This window comes from Toxorhynchites rutilus, chromosome 2, assembly GCF_029784135.1.
Source record: "Toxorhynchites rutilus septentrionalis strain SRP chromosome 2, ASM2978413v1, whole genome shotgun sequence".
Lineage (NCBI taxonomy): Eukaryota > Metazoa > Arthropoda > Insecta > Diptera > Culicidae > Toxorhynchites > Toxorhynchites rutilus.
In genome coordinates, this window is record NC_073745.1 from 88,151,683 (window position 1) to 88,177,130 (window position 25,448).

Genomic DNA, 25,448 nt, shown 5'->3' on the forward strand with positions numbered 1-25,448 from the left:
AATATTTGGCGCTTTCCATATGTTAGTCCAGTTCTGTAGGATTCCTATAGACTTGGAAATTACTGAACCGATCGGTGTGAAAATTTGCATGAAGAGATTTTTGGAGCCGGGGAAGGTTCTTCTGATGGTTCGAGACCCCTCCGCCCATTGAAAGGGAGGGCTCTTATAAAAATGAATCACAAATTTCCGCATAACTCGAGAAATAATCAAGGAAATGGAACCAAATTTGGCATATGGAGGTTTTAGTGGACAATGAATATTTCTAAGGTGGTTTCACACTCCCTCCTCTCTCTAAGAGAGAAATAGCTCTCCAAGAGAGGGCAGCTTAACTCGAGAACTAATCAGGCAAATGGAACCAAATTTGGCATGTTGAGGTTTTGAGAGGCGATGAATGTTTCTGGTTGAAAACTCGTTCCCGCTCTCTAAGGGGGAGGGGCTGCCACACAAACAAATTCAAACTTCTGCATAGCTCGAGAATTATTAGAGCAAATGGAATATGAGAATTTTAGAGTACAATGAATGTCTCCATGATGGTTCTACATCCCTCCCTCCTCTGATATCTATTTATTTATTTATTTATTGTCGTCAATTAAAATTGTAGACCAATACATTCTTAATACTTCTTATAACTACTTACTGAAAACTAAAAAAAAACTTAAGAGAGCTGGTTGGATAATTTATCCGTTTAATTCAAAAGAGAATTTTAACAAGTTAAATAATCAAAAAAAAAATTATTTATTTATTTCGTTAAATCAGCTTAGACTAAATATGCTGCCCAAATATTACAGTGAAATTCAGCTATATCTTATTCTACTCAGTTAGTCTTTAAGCATTGACCTTGACATGGTTACATAAATTATTTTACTGTGTTCGTTACAGAGGCGCATCATACGATTAATAGGACTATATTTGGCATAATTCGTCCTTCGATAATCTATGTAGAAAATGTTAGGGTTTCTCAGGTGCCTAATCGGTGCGTAAAAATTTAGGTTTCCTAATATTTCTTATGAGTCCACTCGTTGTGGTATGATGTCAATAATAAATAGAATCATGGCAGAGTTCCGACGTACTTTTAGGCTTTTAATATTGATTAGCATACAGCGTGATTCATATGGAGGGAGATGATATGAAGACCAGCCAAGTTTACAAAGTGCAAATAATAAAACTTGTTTGTTGTACAAACAGATTCAATTCTGTCTTCGTGTGAAGTGAATTCTGTCTTCGTGTGAAGTAGGGGGACCATATAATACTACAGTATTCGAGAATTGATCTGACATATGTAATATACAATGTCTTTATTTTGTACGTATCGTGGAAATGGTAACTAAAACGTTTGATGAAGCTCAACATATTATTCGCTCTATGGATGATTGTATTATAATGATCAACCAAGGTTAGTTTTTAATCTAAAACCACGCCTAAGTCTCTTACTCGTTGACATCTACTGATGGGTTGATTTCCCAGCTCAACACCATTGTTCAATGGTGTTCTTCTTCTTGTAAAAGTCATCAAAGTGCATTTCCTAACACTGGGCTGTAATAAACTCTTAGTGCACCAATTATAAAATATGTCAACTTCATTTTTGAATGTTTGAGAGTCTTCCTCATTCTTTATTTCCATATAAAGCTTCATATCATCTGCGTAGATAAGTGCCTTAACATTGATAAGAAAAACACAAACGTCATTAACAAATAAAATGAACAAAAGTGGTCCCAAATGAGAGCCTTGAGGAGCTCTGGATGTAACAAATATTGGTTTTGCAATTTTTCCATTAAATCTTACCATTTGCGTGCGGTCAGTCAAATATGATTCTAGCCAATTCAATAGCTTGACTTCTATCCCTATTTTGTGAAGTTTAAGAAGGAGTGAGGGTATATCAACACGATCGAAAGCCTTACTAAAGTCAGTGTATAGAGCTTCAACTTGATTACCATTATCCATTGCATTCAAAGTGAATGTGACAAATTCCAGCAAATTTGTTGTTGTTGATCGTCCTTTGAAAAAACCGTGTTGCTTATTCGTAATTCGTGTCTTTAGTTGTTGAAAAAGTTTTTGGTTTATTAGAAGAGTCAAAGAGTTTTGGAATTGGAAATTTGTTTGAAAAATTGGAATTGGAAAAGAGTTTCAAAGAGTTTTGGAATGCAAGACATAATTGCTACTCCACGATAATTTCGTACATCGGATCTATTACCGGATTTGAATATTGGTACAAGAAAAGAGTTTTTCCATGTTTTTGGGAACTTTTCTGATTCAAATGACTTATTGAAAAGCCATAAAAGTGGATAAGTTAATTCAGATGCTAATTTTTTTATAAAAACCGATGGAATTCCGTCAGGACCTGGCCCTTTCGAGACATCAAGCTTATTTATTGCGTCAAAAATTTCAATGTAAGATAGTTATCTGTCTCCAACATCACATGGAAATTCAGGCAGAAATGCAATGAAGTCACGATCTCGGTCCTCCTCAGCTGTTTCAATATAAAATTCTTGAAAAAATGTTGCAATGAGGTTCTCAGTCTTCATCTCTACCAACCATATTCCAACCAAACATAATTGCAAATTTTCGGAAAGCTCTGTTCTAAAATTACTTCATGATAAACGCTGTTAGTCCATTTGATGTTTGTCCTAACGAAATTGATCTGGATTGGATTGGAAATGGATTTTCAGGTGAAAAAACGCACTCCGATATCTTCTACATATAAAACTTAAATGGATACATTTGGTATTGGTAAGCGCAAAACTCGAGAAAGTAATCGTCCGATTGGAGTTGTCTTTATTTTATTATATTTTCTAATGTATATCAAACACGTATTGCATGTTACGGAGAAACATTTTATTCGCAATTGATTGAAAAATCTTGAATGAGAATTGTGTCTGATAATATGTTTTGTATTATAACGACGAGTTCTAGTAAAAGTAATAGTAAAAGAAAATTTTCAATTAGAATATCAATCAATGAAAAGTTTTTAGATTGAACCCATGAGCTCCCATTCAGTAAGAAAATGTGAATGTTTGAATGTATTCATGATAAAAGATCCATTCTGGGCGGGACGAAGTTTGCTGGCTCAGATAGTAAAAAATAAATTTATGTCATTATTATCCATCCATTCATCATGCAAGAGATTTCTTAAGAATTAGGCTAGACTGATTTATAAATCATTATAGCAAATGGTAACTCCTACTTGCAGGGGTTCTATGAGTGACTCATTGTAATTTGACCGAATTTTAATATTTTTTTTACACTGAATTACACTGAAAATGCATTCAATTGAAAATTAGGAAAAAAAATCTAACATCATCTTTTCATCTTTTTTCACACGTTTTTATAAATCGACATAACTCAAATACGATTGCTCTTGTAAAATTATGTTCTTCAAGTGACTTTTGGAAAATTTTCTGAATTTTCTATAAAAAATAAGAAAAAAAAACATAATTGAAGAGTTATACCCGCAAAAATGCATTTGAAAAATTCAAGATCGATTTTCTAGAAGTTGTCATTACATAAGTGCCTATGGTAAGCTACATATCGTCAATACATCCCGAAATGGGCGCATTAAGGGAAAATAGTTTTTCTAACAACTTTTTCTTGTCTAGTCTAGAACCAGAGAAATTTTTGTCAGTGTAAAACACCCAAATGCTTGTTGTGCTTATACGTTATTTTGATAACCTATTGAAAATGTGTGAAATACAATAGGGACCGCACAAAAAAAAATCGCATAAAAAAAACCGTGCAAAACTTCACCAGTAGCTTTAAAAAATCGTGTTCGGTACACATTTTGAAAAAAAAACTTTTTTGTGCGGTAGATTGTGACCGCATAAAAAAAGTGTCCCCCAAGAAAATAACTTAAATTCACGCCGTCTAGCGTTCAATTTCCTTTTGTTTCCCTGCTTTGCGATGGGTCACTTTGCCTTTTCGGTTGCGCGTGGCTGTTTTGACTTTGAGACGCAAATATGCTTTTTTCGCACTGAAACCATCGAAAAAGAACTAAATGGACGATAACTTCGTCAAATATGCTTCTTTCCATGTACCACGCAAAAAAATCGCTCATAAAAAACCACACAAGAACAAAAAACCGCACAATAACAGGTTCTATTGTATTTGTATGTAAGTATACAGCCATTCCATGTCAGAACGATATAGTGGTTCTCAGATTTTCGTGAAAAGTGGTATATTTGTTCTTCATCGCAAAATATTAGACCCGTATTTTTTTTTCCATTGGGGTGCTCATTTCCATTTTAGGGTGGTCCAAAAAATCCATTTTTTCACCTATTTTCCAAAAATGATTTTTTTCGAAAATTCATAACTTTTGAACAACTGGATTCGGATGATCGACATATCAAATTAAAGACAATTTGTTGGTATTTTTTCTAGAAATATTATGCTTGCAAAAAAAGTGAGTTTTGTGTTCGTAACTATTGGTTTATGTGATTTTTGATGTTTTTATGGCTTTCGACTAGAGGGCGCTACATTTTTTTATATTTTTCTTGGAAGCTTCTTTTTACATAACATATCCAAAAATCAGAAATGTGACTTTCGTCGTTTTAAAGTTATGATTTTTCAAAGTTAACCGATGGTCCGAAAAATAATTTTTTGTCTTTTTTTTTCCAATAATGACTTTTTTAAAAACTCATAACTTTTGAACTACTAGATCGATTAAATTGAAGACAATGAGATTGTCTTTTTCAAAAAAATATTACACTTGCGAAAATTCTAGTCGCAAAGATCTAGTCTAGTTGCATAGGAATATTGAACGAAGACTGAAAACATGTTAAATTTGGAAAATCATAACTCAAAAACGAAAAAAATCACATCAATCACATTTTTGGATATGTTATGTAAAAAATTCTTATAAAAAATATAGCGCTCTCTAGTCCAAAGCCATGAAAACAACAAAAAACAAATACAATCAATAATTACGAAAACAAATTCCAAATTTTTTGCAAGCGTATTTTTTTTTCAAAAAATGCCAATTAATTGGCTTTAATTTGATATATCGATCATCTGAATCAGCTGAGTAGTTAAAAAGTCATGAATTTTCGAAATCTACTTTTTTTCTACCAATTTTCACGAAAATCTGAGAACCACTAAATCGGTTTAACATGGAAATGCTGTATATAAACTTTTCTTTCATTATAGAAAATCAAACATGAAGAAAACAACAAATATTATAGAAGGCTTCAGCCCTGGCGTGCGCACCATGATTCGTCCATCGAATGACGAAAACAAACAAAAGTAGAAAGAATCTCCCGGAACCGAGCTAATAAGCATTTATCGCGAAACTCCCATCAGGAAAGGTTATTAATAATGGCTTTATCACAAGTGACAATCATAATGCCTATAGTCTGCCGTTCGCATACATTTTGTCATCACCGACGACCACCGCGCCGTCATCGTTCGGCAGCCAGCATCAAACGAACGAACTTATACTTTTCGGGGGGTTCCGCTGGAATATTTCAATTGATACCCCTTGGGCTGTGCCCGGGTTAGGGTTCCATTCGTTCCATGAGGGTGAAAATACATGAAACGCGCATTTATCACACAAAAGACTTTGTGTGAGTCTCATCTTCTCTCGAACCGGGGGGAAAGGTTGGAAAAAATGTGTACGTCATCTTTTAATGAGAATGGATTTATTATGTATGAAGGAGCTAACGCATTTGTAGGAAGGAGGAGACAAAAAAAATATGGTAGCAGTCGAAGTGCTCCCATTGCCGCCCGCTGCAGGTTCTAAAGTGTGACAGAGGGTGAAGGGTTGAGGAGGTTTGATGACTTTGGCGACGAAGAAGACGACGATGACGACGATGGCTTACTCAAGCGAGCGTATCGTGACGGGACCTTCATGTCAACCATCCACACGTTCATCCCGAACGAGTGGATGAAAAACGTCAATGACACACGAGAGCCTCCCCGATGAGGACAATCTTGGGCGCTGGAGTGATGTATCCAGCCGGACTTAAGTGTGCTAACTTGTCTGACCGACCCACTGTTGGATGCTGCGAATGCAGATGATGATATACAAACAAGGAAACGTTAACTGGTGCTTTCGCACTGTTAGATTGTGGTGATGGGTTCTGCTGCTTCTGCTGTTGCTACTGCTTTCTAAACACTCCCTTTTCAATGGACCCAAATGAGAGGAATAATACCAAAGGCATTCATCACCATACTCCCAGGTTGCATGCTGGAAGATGGAAAGACTGATGGTGCTCAAGTGGTCACTCGTAAATACACAAGTGGAAGGCTTAGAACATGTATGTACATCACTTTGAATAAAGCAGATTATAATCATTGGGCCCACAATGGAAGTGAGCCCGATTCGCAGAATAGAGCAGCAGAAGCAATCGCATGATTACTTTAAATCCGGAATCCATCAAAGCACAATGTTCAGGCTATCTGGGCATTTTGTAGTGAAGTTAGAGAATCAAAATTGAATGAATCATGGATAAAAGTAACATAAAATAATTTTTAACTAGTTGACTTGGCAAACTTCGTCCCGCCCAGAAAGGGTTTTCATTATGAAAACTTTCAAACATTCACGTTTTCCCACTAAGCAAGAGTTCATGGGTCCAATAAAATTATTATCAGATACAATTCTCGTTCTGGATTTTTTAATCACTTGCAAATAACATGTTTCTTTTCTTTAAATACGGCCATTGATTGATGCATTGATAATATGTAGCTTACTGTATTATATAGAAATAGACATTTAAGGAGTGACCATTTCTAGAAAATCGACCTTTTTTTTCAAATGCATTTTTTCCAGTATCTCCTCAATTATGTAAATTTGATTATTTTTAAAGAAAATTAAGATAATTTTCCATAACTTACTTGAAGAGTAGTTCATAATAAGTAATCTATAATTTAATTTTTCAAAATCGTTTTTGAGTTATATCGATCTATGAAAACATGTGGAAAAAAGGGGAAGAGATGTTAGAACTGTTTTTTTTTTATTTATTTTCGTGTCCTACATGAAATCGGTGTTTTAAAAAAAAAATAAAAAATTATGTCAAATATCTTAAAATTGCATAAAACGTTAAGATCTAATGTCATATTGATTTTTTTTTGTCAAAAATCAACTCTCTGGGACGTATTTTCGAAATACGCGGGGAAACGTGTGGATAAGGGGGGCAATGAAAATGGCCATGTCGATTTTTCAGACGGGACTCGAAATCTAGAAAAAAAAATGTTGTCAAAAATTGACTTTCCACACTGAAAACCGACTGAGCTCCAAAAAGTAAATTTTTCACAAAATTTTTTTTGAAAGATTTCATTAAATCACGATGTTTCATGCAATTTTAATACCTTTGGCACCAGAACAAAAATTTTCAACCCCGATTTAATGTTGGTGATTTGGTGATTTATCAGTTTTCAGAACACTATAATTTTGACGTCAGTAACACTAGAAAACGAGGTCCGATTGAGCTCAAATTTTGCATGGTGTATTTTATCGTGCAAATCAAAATTTCGCAGGAAGACCCGTATGAAAAATAGAAATGTCCATTTTAATTGACGTCCTAAACCATATATTTTACCCTATATTTCAAAAATAAGTACCAGAGAGTCGATTTTTGACAAAAAAAAATTTCGAGACAACAGTTAAAGGTTAAAGGAAGAGATTTTTTTATAATATTTATAAGTTTTTTCATCCAATTTTATTTTATTTTCTTAAATAAATATCAATCACGCCTTAAAATACACAATAGCAATACTATAGAGACACGTACACGGTCTGTGAGTATACGAGTAATTGTTTTGCGCGCGAGTACAAGAGAGTTAACAGAGAAAGTTCTAGAAGAGGCGAATGAACTGCAAAGTTTAAAGCCTCTTAAAAACAAAGAATGGAATGGAATGTAGTCCTACGACAAAACGACCAAAGTCAATCAATTGATAAGGTTTTGTCTTCCTTCATCATCGCGACAACTCGAAAACACACATCTTTGATGACGCGCCATAAATGAAGGGAGCTTGATTGTGAAGTGTTGATGCATCTGGACCATTACATAGTCTGAACCAGTGTTGCCACATTTTAATCTGTACCAGAGGGGTAAAAAATCTTTCTCATTTGTACTTTTTAGTCCAAAAATCTGTACCATCGAAAATATTCGAATAAAAATATATAACTTGTGAAAAATTTAGCATGAAAAAATACTCATTTAATTACTACAGATACTGCATTCACATTTGCAAGTCCTTCGTGTGTTCTATAATGCTCATATATATTTTTTCTTGAATCTGGATTGCGTACTATCATGAATTAAAATTTAAAAAAAAATCGTTTTGCGGCGTAAAAGTCGTCATGTACCTTAATGTTGCTTTGTTCGAATGTGAAAAATTTCACACGCGGAAAAAAAATCTGTACCACTCTGTATTTTTTGAGGAAAATCTGTACTCTGTACCGTAAAGTATCTGTACCAAAAATAACGAAAAAATCTGTACCTTTCCAGATAAATATGTACTTGTGGCAACACTGGTTTGAACTATAATTAGGCGAGCTTTAGAAAAAAATCGATCTTGACGAATCGATTTTCTAAACGGCGTAGGGATCGATTTTCTGCTTAAATCGGCACCAATGAATCCAATGCCTTTTTTAAATGTTTTAACGTATTATATATTAGGCTGTCAAAAAAGTCCTGCGGTATTTCCGCGAGGTGTCGTTGTAAGCGCGTAGTTCTAGTTGTATTCATTGTATCGAGTCATACTATAGCTTGTTGGAAAGGTATTTTTGCGCGCTATAATATAGTCCTTGACAATGTTTTGTTTGGTTAAGTCGTTCGTGAGTTATGGTGTCGCAAATATGGAGCAAAATAAAGAGAAAATCCGACATATTTTACAGTACTACTATGACAAAGGCAAAAATGCATCTCAAGCTGCCAATAAAATTTGTGCAGTTTATGGACCCGATACAGTTCCCATTTCTACCGCACAACGATGGTTTCAACGTTTTCGTTTTGGTGTAGAGGTCGTCGAAGATGCGCCACGCTCCGGAAGGCCTGTCGTCGAAAATTGCGACAAAATCGCTGAATTAGCCGAGAAAGACCGGCATAGTAGCAGCCGTAGCATCGGCCAAGAGCTGGGGATAAGTCATCAAACCGTTATTAACCATTTGAAGAAGCTTGGATTCACAAAGAAGCTCGATGTATGGGTGCCACACACGTTGACGCAAAAAAACATCTTGGACCGTATCGACGCATGTGAATCGCTGCTGAATCGCAACAAAATCGACCCGTTTCTGAAGCGGATGGTGACTGGCGATGAAAAGTGGGTCACTTACGACAACGTGAAGCGCAAACGGTCGTGGTCGAAGCCCGCTGAAGCGGCTCAGACGGTGGCCCAGCCCTCATTAACGGCCAGGAAGGTTCTGCTGTGTGTTTGGTGGGACTGTCAAGCAATAATCTATTATGAGCTGCTTCCCTATGGCCAAACGCTCAATTCGGACCTGTACTGCCAACAACTGGACCGCTTGAAGGTGGCACTCATGAAGAAAAGGCCATCTTTGATAAACAGAGGCCGCATTGTCTCCCATCAGGACAACGCCAGGCCACACACTTCTTTGGTGACGTGCCATCCGGGAGCTCGGATGGGAGGTTCTTTTGCATCCGCCGTATAGTCCGGACCTTGCACCAAGTGACTACCACCTGTTTTTGTCCATGGCGAACGAGCTAGGTAGACAGAAGTTAGCCACAAAAGAGGCCTGTGAAAATTGGCTATCCGAGTTTTTTGCCAATAAGGAAGCGAGCTTCTATAACAGGGGTATTATGAAGTTGGCATCTCGTTGGGAACAAGTCATCGAACAAAACGGCGCATATTTGACTTAAAACAGATGATTGTAACTAATTTGGAATTATTTATTCAAATGGAAGAATTTAAAATTATTACTAGAAATTCTACAACTGATATTCGTCCAAAATTCCGCTGACAATAATCCCACAAAATCCAACCGTGTTATACCCCTGGCATTCAATCGAAACTTGGTGGTAGTCCCAGTTCTAGAGCAAAGAACTTTCGGCTGGACCTGATGTCACCATCAAATTCTGTCACAATTTTCACTGTCAGTCTAGTGAAAATATAAAATAAATATAACTTGTCACCACTTGTTTTGTACTTGACAAACGACTGGATACTGGTCCTAAATTTACGACCATTATTTTGACAACCTTGAAAGGGATCCAATGTTTATGAGAGGAAAAGTTCGATCTTCTAAATATCGATCCAAGATGATCCAAGATCGCCCAATCCTAATCTGAATAATTTTCTCCATTGATAAAACAAAACATTGGCTGCCACAAGAACTGTTAAAATTCTTTTGGGAAAGATTTTCACCGAAATTCCACTAGAAGTTCTTCATGGATGGTATAATGAAATTATCCATCAAATGGCGAAACGTTATCGATAATGATGGCTGCAATGTCTTTAGGTTGAGACGTCGGTAGCTTTGAAATCGGTTCAAATTTTGCTAAAAAATGCGTTTTCCAAATGGTTACTACTGAAATTTCTTGCCTGTATTGAATTTCTAGTTTAATAAGGGGTGGTTCTCAAAGTATCGGGACTCCATATGTTATTGTTATACTTTTTTCGAAATTCAAAAAAGACACACATAAACACCATCTATACTGTCCATGTTTGTATAGGAGACGTAAGTAACAAAATGAACAAAATCGACTTTTTCGCCGTTATGTATTATTCGCAATGTAATACGTTTGCTCAACATGCAAACAAACATTTTTAAACGGTTTCATTTAGCTTGCCCTGTAATCTGTTTGTATGTTTGTATGTTTGTATGTTTGTATGTTTGTATGTTTGTATGTTTGTATGTTTGTATGTTTGTATGTTTGTATGTTTGTATGTTTGTATGTTTGTATGTTTGTATGTTTGTATGTTTGTATGTTTGTATGTTTGTATGTTTGTATGTTTGTATGTTTGTATGTTTGTATGTTTGTATGTTTGTATGTTTGTATGTTTGTATGTTTGTATGTTTGTATGTTTGTATGTTTGTATGTTTGTATGTTTGTATGTTTGTATGTTTGTATGTTTGTATGTTTGTATGTTTGTATGTTTGTATGTTTGTATGTTTGTATGTTTGTATGTTTGTATGTTTGTATGTTTGTATGTTTGTATGTTTGTATGTTTGTATGTTTGTATGTTTGTATGTTTGTATGTTTGTATGTTTGTATGTTTGTATGTTTGTATGTTTGTATGTTTGTATGTTTGTATGTTTGTATGTTTGTATGTTTGTATGTTTGTATGTTTGTATGTTTGTTTTTTTTTTTTTTTTTTTTTTTAAAGAGGTGAGGAACGCTCTACCAGCCTTACCTGGGAAGGGTTAACCCAGACGTCGAGTGGGGATCGCACCCACAAAAACCAAGCCCTCTACTCGTTGCCTTATTCCCCCTGGGACCACATCTAGGCGACTACTTCAGGGGGCGGCTGTGCTCATGCACTTCTCGAGTTTTCAACGCAAACTAGCGTTGTCCTTCCCTTTTTCTCAATATTTTTTTCTTTCCATTCGTTATTAATTCCACTGCGCTGATGTCCTCTTCGCAGGCATTTTGAATTTACCCGTCGAGACGTGAACCGATTAGGAATTGCCCTCCAACTTGACGCGCAACCCGTCACAGCCACCCTCGCGGGGTTTCTCACCTGTCGAGACGTGAACCGATTAGGAAGCGCCCTCCAACTTGACGCGCGCCCCGTCACAGTCACCCTCGCAGGATTTCTCTTCCCAACGGAGCGCCGATTAGGCAGTGCCCTCCAACCTGACGCGCACTCCGTCACAGCTACTCTCGTGGGGTATTCACCATTTTGATCGTGGCTTCATCCTTGATGCTCGTTCCTTCGAAATGTTCGCGGTGTTCCTCCATCCAGGCCACGATCAGGCGTTGTCAGGTAGGCCTTTTGCTGTTCTCCGCGGCAGTATCCGTTTACCTGTCGAGACGTGCACCGATTAGGAAGCGCCCTCCAACTTGACGCGCGCCCCGTCACAGTCACCCTCGCAGGATTTCTCTTCCCAGCGGAGAGCCGATTAGGTGGTGCCCTCCAACACAACGCGCACCCCGTCACAGCTACTCTCGTGAGGTACCATCTCTTGCAACAGCCGTCGCCGTTGTTCACCTTTCACCGTCGGACGTTGTCAGCACTTTGGTCAGCCCTCCACCTTCGCTGCAGCTCCGACATGATTTGTGTGATTGCACTGCTCACGGCATTCCAGATCATCTCGTCGCGACACATCTCCTCCACAATATTCTCGACATGAAGTGCAGGCAGCCCCTCGCGCCTTTCGATGAACCTGGGACAGACAAAAACGACGTGCTCCGGTGTTTCCTCCATATCTCCACAGTCCGGACAGAGGGGTGAAACTGCGTGCCCGAACCGGTGTAGATATTGCCTGAAACAGCCATGCCCAGACAGAAACTGCGTCAAGTAAAAGTTAACTTCACCGTGTTTCCTGTTCAACCAGGTCGAAAGTACCGGTATCAGCCTGTACGTCCATCTACCATTTTCTGCCGTATCCCATTCATACTGCCATTTGTCCAACGACTCCGCTCTCATCAATTTCCGGATACCTCTGCTTTCCCGTCGCTTGTAGCACTCGCTATCTTCCGCCAGAGTGATGCAGATGGGAATCATTCCGGCGATTACACACACAGCTTCTGTCGAAATGGTCCTATAAGCACTTACGACTCGCATGGCCATGAGTCGGAATGTGCTGTTCAGCTTCCTCCGATTTCGGTGGGTTTCCAGAGCCGCCAACCAGGCAGGGCCACCATACCTCAGTATCGACGAAGATACACTTGCCAAGAGACGCCTCTTGCTGCTGCTTGGGCCAAAGCTATTTGGCATGATCCTCGCCACCACGTTGATGGCCTTTGACGCCTTCCCACATGCATAGTCGACGTGCTGGTTGAAGTTCAGCCGGTCGTCGATCATGACTCCGAGGTACTTCACCGCCCGCTTCGAAACGATGGTATGTCCTCCGACCGATACCTCTGCCCGCAGCACTGCCTTACAATTGCTCACTAACAGCACCTCGGTTTTGTGATGTGCCATCTGGAGCTTTACGCTGTCCATCCAACTACCGATCATGTCTACAGCCTCAGTCGCCAACATTTCCACCTCCTGAAGCGTCTCGCCGATTACCGTTGTTACGATGTCGTCCGCGAAGCCCACGATCTCCACACCTCTGGGTAGCTTCAGCCTTAGAACACCGTCGTACATCGTGTTCCAAAGCGTAGGACCTAGGATGGAGCCTTGTGGAACTCCCGCCGAGATATTCTTCACTATCTGTCCCCTGTCTGTGTTGTATACCAGGATCCGATTCTGGAAATAACTCCTCAGTATCCTGTACAGGTAGCTAGGGACCTTCAATCTGTGTAGCGCCTCGGCGATGGCCTCCCAGCTGGCACTATTGAAGGCGTTCTTCACGTCAATCAAAATCACCGCGCAGTAACGGTCGCCTCTTCGTTTTTGTTTAAGCGAGACCTGAGCTTTCTCGATAACTGTCCGAATAGCGTCCACTGTCGACTTTCCTTTCCGGAACCCGAACTGCATTTTCGACAATCCGTGGTCAACCTCCGTGCATTTCACCAGTCTGTTGAGAATAACCCTTTCCAAGAGCTTTCCCAAAGTATCCAACAAACAAATAGGCCTATACGACGCTGGATCTCCAGGTGGCTTTCCTGGTTTCGGGAGCAGCACCAACTTTTGTATCTTCCATTCCGCAGGGAAGAGACCGTCATCCAGGCATTTCTGCAGCACCACCCTGAACATGTCGGGGAAAGCAAGGATCGCCGATTTCAGGGCCACATTGGGGATTCCGTCGGGGCCGGGTGCTTTTTTCAACTTTAGACCTTTTGCCACCGCGATGAGTTCTTCGTTGGTGACTTGTGCGTTCTCTGCTTCGTCCTCACCGTACAGTGTGGGTGGCCACGTCGGTGGGTCGTGCTGCGGAAAGAGTCCATTCACAATGACCTCGAGTTTTTCCGGACATAATTCCATGGGAGTCGTTGAACTACGGAATTTCGCCATCACGATTCGATATGCTTCACCCCAAGGATTTGCGTCGACGTCACGACACAGCTCCCTATAGCAGTTCGATTTGCTCCTACGTATCTCTCGTTTCAAGGCGGCTCTGGTCGCTCGGAAAGACGCGCGGTGCTCCTCTCTCTCTACATCGGTTCGTGCCCTCTGGACTCTTCTTCTGGCTCGTAGACAGTTAGCGCGGAGGATGCTGAGTGTCTCGTTCCACCAGTAGGCTGGACGTCGTTCATTCGTCGGGTTCAGTCTTCTCGGCATCGCTGTATCGCATGCCCTCACCAATGTTCCTGTTAGCCCGTCGGCGCTCAGATTAAGAGTTCTGCTGTCTATGCGTAGTGCTTCGACGAAAAGCTCCTTGTCAAAAACCTTTGTCCTCCACTTCCGCTCAAAGGTTTTTGTATTCCGTACCGCTGCGGGATTCCGTTGGCCGACACTATACAGGATTGCCTGGTGATCGCTGTGTGTGTATCCCTCCGACACTCTCCACTTCGTATTAGCCGCCAGTGATGGACTGCAGAAAGTTACATCGATGATGGATTCGCGGCCGTCCCTTCGAAAGGTGCTGCTAGTGCCTTCGTTCAGAAGTGTGACGTCTAGTTTTGCGAAGGCTTCTAGTAGGCTGTACCCCCTGGCGTTGGTGCATCTGCTTCCCCACTCCTCAGCCCAGGCGTTGAAGTCTCCTCCGATGATGACTGGTTTGCGGCCGCTGACCTTATCCGTGAGTACGTCCAACATCTCGTGAAACTGCTCCGCTGACCATCTTGGGGGTGCATAGCAACTACACATGAAGATTCCGTTGATTTTGACGATCACGAAACCTTCCTGTGAGCTTTCCACCACTTCTTGGATGGGGTACCTTCCCATCACTAGTATTGCAGCCATCCCTGCTTTATCCACCACCCATTTTCCGTTATCGCGAGGAACTCGGTACGGTTCTGCGATCATTGCAACGTCGCATTTAGTTTCAGTTGTTGACTGCCACAACAATTGCTGTGCTATGTCGCAATGATTGAGGTTGAGCTGGGTAACCTCCATTACTGCGAACCCGCAATCGCCTTTTTGTACGCCGGACATTTGAAGCTACCTGTGACGTGGTCGTTTCCGTCCTCCTCCTTGCACAACATGCACCTCGGTTGCTTGGTGCAGTCTCTAGCAACGTGACCTTCCGTCCCGCACTTCCTGCACAATTTCGATCTGTCAGGACCACCGCAGTTTTTCGCCTGGTGACCGAAGCCCATGCATTGAAAGCATCTCTCCATTTGCTTGGCCATACGAGGGGGAGCTTTCATCGGGCACACGGACCACCCCACTTTTATTTTACCCTTCTCCACCAGTTTATTCGCAGCTTGTTTCGAGAGCCGTATCGAGGCCGTTTGTGTCCCACCGTATGCCTTTCTCAGTCGGATTGTCATTGGCACATCGCCAAGGTCACATTGTGACTGTAACGCAGTTCTCAATTCCTCAACAGTCGTGATCTCGTCCAGATACCGGCACTCGATGGTTGATTCCTGAGAGAGAGCTCTCACCTTCGCCTCCTCCCCTAGTGACTTCTCAATGAGTTGTTTGAAAGCGGAGCTCTTAACCGCTGGATCTTTTTTAAGCTCGAAGAGCATCTCGCCTTTCTGCGTGCGCCTAGTTTTCACGACGTTCTCGCCCAGTGTCTGCAACTCCGGATCGTCTCTCACTTTCCGAAGGATAGCTGCATACGATACTCCTGCTGACACTTCAACGATCAAAGCATCGCCCTTGATTCGCTCCACTCGAGGTCCGAGTTTCTTCTTTTCCTGCTCAACTTTTTTCTTCTTCTCCTTCTGTTTTTTGCGTTTTTCTGCCTGGTTATCGACAGTACGCCATTCACTGCTTTCACCTCCTTTCGCGTTACTCAGATCGTTCTTGGCCTTTTTCAGCTCTTCTTCTTCTCCTGGGGTGTCCCTCCTTCTCTTGTCCGATCGTGTGTTCAGAGGACCCTTCGGCGTCTCAAGTATCTCGACGGGTTTCTCATTCGCCTCGAGCAGAGCCTTTTCAGCACCCTCTGCTCTCATCTGCAGCTCCTTATGCTCGCGTTCAGCAACCATGACGACCGATCTGATGCTCGTCACCAGATGTTTTATTTTTAAGTGGACATTGTTTTTGTCCTTTACGAACTCGTAAAGTTCGTTGACCTTTTTCCTAACGTCCGTGATGCTGAGCCTCCCAAGTTGCCCTTCTTGGGATGCGCTTGAGGTCAGCGTAAACAACTGGCTCTGTACGAAGCCAAGATCTCCTTGGAATGCTTGGGCAGCAAACACTTCTTGTGGTTTTGTGTTGCTTGTACTCGTTGTGGCTACTCGAGTGACAGGTGACCTCAGCATTCGTCCGCTTCTCGCGAACACATTCTCCTCTCCATCGTTTGTTGGTGTGTTATTGCAACTATTCATATTTTTCTGGGTCCCAACTTCGGGCCGCTATCTCCGCTCGTTGTACATAGTCGCTACCAGTGATCCCATGGTTATCTATGCAAGCAGTGAGGCCATGCAGGGGTTGACACGGTCCTTCATGGGGACCGTGTTCAGAGCCAGATCAGCGCAAGTCAGGAATGTGACATCTGACGCCTAGTACCTAGTGCCTGGGCCTAGACGAGCATCGAACGTACCCGAAGACTTGCCAAGTTATTACCGGGACGGGGGCAACCGCACTATTAGCCCAAACGCCATTTCAGGACGGTGTCACCCTTCCTTACTCAGGGAACAGGATAGTACGACTGTCAGCCTTTAGCGTCGTGTTGAAATCGTTTCCGTATCGTGTCCGTTTTCTATGTCGTAACCAGTATGTCGTAATCAGGATCTTACTGGCGTCAATCCTGATGTGCTTGGCACTCCTTTCGTGGCTCCTGTACACGGTATTTCCCCCGTGCAATCTCCAATAGGCTGTTTGTATGTTTGTATGTTTGTATGTTTGTATGTTTGTATGTTTGTATGTTTGTATGTTTGTATGTTTGTATGTTTGTATGTTTGTATGTTTGTATGTTTGTATGTTTGTATGTTTGTATGTTTGTATGTTTGTATGTTTGTATGTTTGTATGTTTGTATGTTTGTATGTTTGTATGTTTGTATGTTTGTATGTTTGTATGTTTGTATGTTTGTATGTTTGTATGTTTGTATGTTTGTATGTTTGTATGTTTGTATGTTTGTATGTTTGTATGTTTGTATGTTTGTATGTTTGTATGTTTGTATGTTTGTATGTTTGTATGTTTGTATGTTTGTATGTTTGTATGTTTGTATGTTTGTATGTTTGTATGTTTGTATGTTTGTATGTTTGTATGTTTTTTTTTTTTTTTTTTTTTTTTTTTTTTGGTGAAGAAGGTGGAGATCTTCATAGACACCCAGTCGCCATGTTGACTGGGTAGTGTGAGATTCTTACTCACTAAAACCACCTCCTATGCGCCTTGCCTTTCCCCCCCCGGAACCACCGTTTGATATTACTTCGGGAGGAGGCTGTGCTCATGCACTCATCTCTATGAATTGCTACTTCTTTGTTCTTCTCTCCATCTTCGTTGGAGCATCGTGAGTATTTTGGTAATAGCAGAATTAACCGCATTCCACGTGCTCTCTTTTTCGCACATTCGTTGAACAACGTTTCCAGCGTTCACATCTGGGCTGATCTCCCGGTACATTTGTTCTCTTTCTTGGACAAAGCGAGGACAGTAGAAAACCACGTGCTCCGGCGTTTCCTCTATTCCATCACACTCAGGGCAAAACGGTGAACTTGCATGGCCGAATCTGTGCAAGTACCGTCTAAAGCAACCATGTCCGGATAAGAATTGCGTCAAGTGGAAATTGACTTCACCGTGCTTTCTTTGTACCCAATTGATTATATTTGGGATCAGTCTGTGGGTCCATCTACCGTTAGGGGTGCTGTTCCACTCCTGCTGCCACTTCCTCATGGAGTCGGCTCTTGCTGTTACTCGAGCTGCTCTATTGCTCTGTGTGCTTGTCGTTCTCAGATTGTAGCACACACTATCTTCGCTCAGAGTGATTTCGATAGGAACCAATCCGGCTATGACACATACCGCCTCCGCAGATATCGTTTTATAGGCACTGGCTACTCTCATCGCCGTCATCCGGTAAGTTCTGTTCAACAGTCTACGGTTTTGTTGTAATTTAAGCGCTGCTGTCCAAGCCGGACCACCGTATCGCAATATCGAAGTGGCTACACTGGCCAGAAGGCGCCTCTTACTACTGCTTGGCCCTGCATTATTGGGCATTATCCTAGCAAACGCCGTGGAAACTTTAGCCGCTTTTTCACACGCGTATTTCACGTGGCTCTTAAAATTGAGTCGGTCGTCTATTATAACACCCAGGTATTTAAGTTCGCGTTTGGAGACGATAGTATGCGCCCCAACTGTTATTTCTGCCTGCTGTACTGCTCTGTGGTTGCTGATTATCACCATTTCTGTTTTGTGGTGTGCGATCCTCAGTTTAGCATCGTTCATCCAATCTTCAACAGTTTGTATTGCCTCAGTAGCCAACATTTCTACCTCCTCTCGGGACTTGCCTGTTACCGTCAAGGATATATCGTCGGCGAAGCCGGTAATCACTACACCCTGCGGAAGCTTCAACCTCAGCACTTCATCGTACATTCCATTCCATAGTGTTGGACCCAAGATGGAACCCTGTGGGACACCCGCTGTTATGTTAAATGACTCCTGTCCCATGTCTGTGTCATAAATCAAAACTCGGTTCTCGAAATAGCTTTTCAGGATCTTACAAACATAGTTTGGTACCGTCAGTCTGTGCAACGCTTCGGCGATAGCTTCCCAGCTGGCACTGTTGAACGCATTTTTTACGTCGACCGTAATTACTGCGCAAAATCGATTTCCACGTTTTTTCTGCTTCAACACTTTTTCAGCTGCTTCGACAACTGACAAGATGGCATCCACCGTAGATTTATTTTTCCGAAATCCGAACTGCATCCTCGAGAGTCCGTGTTCACTTTCTGTGCATCTCGACAGCCTGTTGAGGATGATCTTCTCTAACAGTTTCCCAAGGGTATCAAGGAGGCAAATCGGTCTATACGAGGATGGATCCCCTGGTGGCTTCCCTGGTTTTGGCAGTAGCACCAGTCTCTGCTTCTTCCACATGTCTGGAAAGTACCCCTCATCCAGGCACTTTTGCAGCGTTGCCCTGAAAATGTCAGAGTTCGCTTGTATTGCGGCTTTAACCGCCACATTTGGGATTCCGTCGGGGCCAGGTGTTTTGTTGACTTTTAATTTTCTTGCTGCCGTAATCAGCTCCTCTGTTGACACTCTCTCGACGCGTTCTTCATCATCGCCATATGGCGTTGCTGGCCAGGTAATCGGATCATGCTTCGGGAAGAGACCTTCTACGATTTTCTTCAGCTTATCCGGACAGCTTTCACGGGGCATCGATGGGCCTCTGATTTTGGCCATCACTACCCTATATGCTGTGCCCCAAGGGTTCGCATCGGCATCGCGACATAACTCTTTGAAGCAGTTTCTCTTGCTGGATCTGATTTCGTGCTTAAGGGCGGCTTTTGCCGTTTTGAATAATTCTCTACGCTCTATTCTTTCGCTAGTAGTTCTAGCCCTCTGCATTCTCCTTCTCGCTCGGAGACAGTCCGAGCGAAGGGAGTTAATCACCTCGTTCCACCAATAAACTGGGCAGCGTTCGTTTTTCGGTGTTCTTTTTCTCGGCATGGCGACGTCACATGCTCTCACCATTATACTTGTCAATTCACTGGCGCTCGTGTTATTGACTGATCGTTCCTCTCGGAGTGCTTCCAGGAAGAGATTTTTGTCGAATTCCTTCGACTTCCATCTTCGACCCTCTGTTCTCATTATTCGTCTTTTTACTAAGTTCTGGCTGCCGACGGTATAGCGAATTGCTTGGTGGTCGCTGTGAGTATAATCATCACACACTCTCCAATTAATGTTTGATGCCAGTGTCGGACTGCAAAATGTGACATCAATAATTGATTCTCGACCATCTCTATGGAAGGTGCTGGTGCAACCTTCATTGGCCAGTCTCACATTCAGCTTTGCCAGAGCTTCCAGCAGACTAAAGCCCCTCGTGTTGGTAAATCTGCTACCCCATTCCACTGCCCAGGCATTGAAGTCTCCGCCGATGACTATAGGGCTCCTTCCTACGAGATCTTCGGTTAGATTGTGGAGCATCTGATCAAACTGCTCTATCGTCCATCTCGGGGGGGCATAGCAGCTACATACGAAGATTCCATTTATTTTGGCTATCACGAACCCTTCATATGCGTTGGATACCACTTCCTGGATGGGGTATCTGCAGCTATTCTAGCTTTGTCGGTCACCCAGTTTCCGTTATCTAGAGGTACTTGATACGGCTCTGCTATGATCGCTACATCGCATTTGGTTTCTGATGCGGCTTGCCATAGCAATTGTTGCGCCGTGTCGCAGTGATTCAGGTTTATCTGGGTTACCTCCATTTGGTTATTGCTGCCATCGCCCTTTTAAAGACCGGGCATCTCGGTCCCCCTGTAGCGTGGTCCTTCTCTTCCTCAGTCGTGCAGAGCAAGCACCTTGGGGGCTTCGTACAATTCTTTGCCAAATGCCCCTTGTCGCCGCATCTTATACAGAGCTCCGATCTGTCAGGTCCTTTACAGTACTTTGCTTGGTGGCCAAAGTCCATGCATTTGAAACACCTAGATACTTGCTGGATAGCTCTCAGGGAGCACACCGTCCATCCGACTTTCATCTTACCAGCCTCCAACAGCTTGCTGGCTGCGGTTCTTGGCAGTCTTAAGGTTGCTATTTGGGTATTTCCAAATGCTTTCCTCAACCTGATTGATATGGGGACTTCTCCCAGCTTAAACTGTTCATTCAGGGCTTCTTTCAATTCGGTATCTGTAGTGATCTCATCCAGGTTTCTACATTCTACCACTGTTTCTTGGGACAGAGCTTTCACTTTCGCTGTTTCGCCCAACGATTTCTCGACAAGCTCTTTATAAGTTGAGCTTTTAATCGTTGGGTCCTTCTTTAATTCGAACAGCAATTGTCCATTTTGAGTTCGCCTTACTTTGGCCACGTTTTCTCCGAGATTTTTCAGGGACGGATCCTCTTTTACTTTCCGCAAGATCTCAGCATATGTTGCAGCGCCCGCTGTAGCCACAATCAGAGCGTCCGGCTTTGGCCTCTCCAGCCTAGGCTTTAATTTTTCTTTCTTCTTCTCTTCTTTTTTCTTTCTTTCGATCTTTTTCCACTCATTTATCTCTTCGTTGTTCTGTTTGCTTTCATCATTAGCCACTTCGCTACCATCTTTCTGTTTCTTTGCTGCCCTTTTCTCTTCAGGAGTTAGTCTTTTCCTTTTCGCGGTTAACGGGGTACTGTCACTCATTGGTGTCGAGATCGCTTCTATCGGCTTACTCTGCACATTCTCTTTCAGTGCGTTCTCCGCCTTTTCAGCTTTTGCTCTCCAGAATTGTTGCTCGCGTTCGGCTGCTGCAAGCGCCGATTTGATTTTAATCGTCAAGGTCCTTATGACGGCGTGAACGTTACTGCGAGGCTTAATGTACTCGTAGAGTTCATCAGATGCCCTTTTGGCCTCACCCAGCTTAGTTTTCTCGTGTTGCAGGTTTGGCTGCTCTCCGATGTATTTATCGCTTGTGGATTTTGGTGCTGGTGGTTGGCTCAGCGGCGGAGATCTCATCACCTGTCCCCTTCTGGCAAAGATGCCTACCTCTTCGATTTCGCTCTCGATTTCTGTTGAATTTGTTTGGAAACTCATTTTTGTTGTTGGGTCCCAACTCCGGGCCGCTATCTCCGCTCGTTGCACATAGTCGCTATCAGTGATCCCATGGTTATCTATGCAAGCAGTGAGGCCATGCAGGGGGTTGACACGGTCCTTCATGGGGACCGTGTTCAGAGCCAGATCAGCGCAAGTCAGGAATGTGACATCTGACGCCTAGTACCTAGTGCCTGAGCCTAGACGAGCATCGAACGTACCCGAAGACTTGCCAAGTTATTACCGGGACGGGGGCAACCGCGCTATTAGCCCACACGCCGTTTCAGGAAGGTGTCACCCTTCCTTACTCAGGGAACAGGATAGCACGATTGTCAGCCTTTAGCGTCGAAAGTAGTTCTCATCCTTAACATGTCCGTTTTCCGTGTCGTACCAGTATGTCGTAATCAGGATCTTACTGGCGTCAACCCTGATGTGCTCGGCACTCCCTACGTTGCTCCTGTACACGGTATTTCCCCCGTGCAATCTCCATAGGCTTTACCGCGCCCTTACTCGCGTTGTCACCCGATTAGTCGCCTTCTACGACAGGGACAGGGACCAAGACCCGAAGTGCTATTCTAGGCCGGCAGCTCCACGGCTAATGTTTGTATGTTTGTATGTTTGTATGTTTGTATGTTTGTATGTTTGTATGTTTGTATGTTTGTATGTTTGTATGTTTGTATGTTTGTATGTTTGTATGTTTGTATGTTTGTATGTTTGTATGTTTGTATGTTTGTATGTTTGTATGTTTGTATGTTTGTATGTTTGTATGTTTGTATGTTTGTATGTTTGTATGTTTGTATGTTTGTATGTTTGTATGTTTGTATGTTTGTATGTTTGTATGTTTGTATGTTTGTATGTTTGTATGTTTGTATGTTTGTATGTTTGTATGTTTGTATGTTTGTATGTTTGTATGTTTGTATGTTTGTATGTTTGTATGTTTGTATGTTTGTATGTTTGTATGTTTGTATGTTTGTATGTTTGTATGTTTGTATGTTTGTATGTTTGTATGTTTGTATGTTTGTATGTTTGTATGTTTGTATGTTTGTATGTTTGTATGTTTGTATGTTTGTATGTTTGTATGTTTGTATGTTTGTATGTTTGTATGTTTGTATGTTTGTATGTTTGTATGTTTGTATGTTTGTATGTTTGTATGTTTGTATGTTTGTATGTTTGTATGTTTGTATGTTTGTATGTTTGTATGTTTGTATGTTTGTATGTTTGTATGTTTGTATGTTTGTATGTTTGTATGTTTGTATGTTTGTATGTTTGTATGTTTGTATGTTTGTATGTTTGTATGTTTGTATGTTTGTATGTTTGTATGTTTGTATGTTTGTATGTTTGTATGTTTGTATGTTTGTATGTTTGTATGTTTGTATGTTTGTATGTTTGTATGTTTGTATGTTTGTATGTTTGTATGTTTGTATGTTTGTATGTTTGTATGTTTGTATGTTTGTATGTTTGTATGTTTGTATGTTTGTATGTTTGTATGTTTGTATGTTTGTATGTTTGTATGTTTGTATGTTTGTATGTTTGTATGTTTGTATGTTTGTATGTTTGTATGTTTGTATGTTTGTATGTTTGTATGTTTGTATGTTTGTATGTTTGTATGTTTGTATGTTTGTATGTTTGTATGTTTGTATGTTTGTATGTTTGTATGTTTGTATGTTTGTATGTTTGTATGTTTGTATGTTTGTATGTTTGTATGTTTGTATGTTTGTATGTTTGTATGTTTGTATGTTTGTATGTTTGTATGTTTGTATGTTTGTATGTTTGTATGTTTGTATGTTTGTATGTTTGTATGTTTGTATGTTTGTATGTTTGTATGTTTGTATGTTTGTATGTTTGTATGTTTGTATGTTTGTATGTTTGTATGTTTGTATGTTTGTATGTTTGTATGTTTGTATGTTTGTATGTTTGTATGTTTGTATGTTTGTATGTTTGTATGTTTGTATGTTTGTATGTTTGTATGTTTGTATGTTTGTATGTTTGTATGTTTGTATGTTTGTATGTTTGCATGTTTGTATGTTTGTAACGTGTTCGTATGTAGCGCTGACTCACATTAATAGGAATTTAACCCCCTTTCTGTTGACCGATTGATCTGAAATTTGGAACACACCTTTATCTCTGTGGTCATTATAAAACTGCGTATTTCATGATCTTGAAAATTCAAGATGGCGGCCGCTACAAAATGGCGGATCACATATTTTCTCAAAACCTCATCGATATGGGGTTTCCAAAACCCCATCAATATGGGTATCAAATGAAAGTACTTGACTAGTAGAACACAGTTATTTATGAAAAATGCAAATCCAAGATGGCTGTTATTTATGAAAAATGCAAATCCAAGATGGCTGCCACTACCAAATGACGGACTACATATTATGTCAACACTCCGTTAATATGGGTATCAAATGAAAGGGCTTCACTAGTTATTTATGAAAAACGCAAATCCAAAATGGCTGTTATTTATGAAACATACAAATTAAATTATATTTTTTTTATCTGTATTATAGTGACTTTCAACTCATTTGGGTGGTTCGTCACTTTAACTTCCATTTTTGGAAGAATGTCGGGAGTGAGAATTGAACTCGTGATCTTTAGCGTGAGAGGCATGGATGTTACCACTACGCCAGATCGCCTCCACACAAATACAAGATGGCTGCCACTACAAAATGGCGAACTGTATATTTTCTCAAAACCTCTTTAATTTGGGTATCAAATGAAAGGGTTTGAAGTGGCGGACTACATATTTTCTCAAAACCCTATTATTATGTGTATCAAATGAGGCTTGACTAGTAGAACACAGTAATCTATGAAAAAATGCAATTCCAAGATGGCTTCAACTACAAAATGGCGGACTGCATATTTTCTCAAAACCCTATTATTATGGGTATCAAATGAAAGGGCTTGACTAGTAGAATACGGTTATTTATGAAAACCCCCATTAATATGGGTATCAAATGAAAGGACTTGAATAGTAGATTACAGCAGATCATGAAAAATCAGAATCCAAGATGGCCGCAATCGCAAAATAGCAAATTACTTTATTAAACGGTTTTATTTAGCTTGCACGTTGGATTTCCATTATCCACAATTAGCGACTTCATCATATGTCCCACGATTTTATTTTAGTCTTATCAATGTCCTAGACTAATGAAGGAGAGTTGTGATAACTACTAACTGCTACTTGCTAAATTATTTTCTAGCTTTTAGTACATTGTTATGTTTAATCACAATTAAACCGTTTAACTTAAAAAGTTTTTTTTTACTTATTTTTTTGTTCGAAAACATTTGAGCAATTTTGGAAAAACGTTTCCGAAAAATCACTGTTTGTTCGCATAACAGACGTAGTTCCATACAGCTTTCCTACATCGTTTGAAAATCAACAATGGTCAGTATTATGTGCTATAAGCTAAATTTACATTTAAACCACATTCTTTGTATATAATTACTATGTATATTATTGTTACTTTGTATATAATTGTCATATAATTACACTGCACTGCACTGCGATGAACTAAGAGAAGCAATTGTGTTTAAATGTTATAATTACTCAAATTTCTGCATTTGAAACTCCAAGATTCAACATCGAATTATTCCACATACTCAGTATTCACTCATACCGTTGGTGTATGTCACTCCACCATCTTTATGCGATTGATCGTGATCATG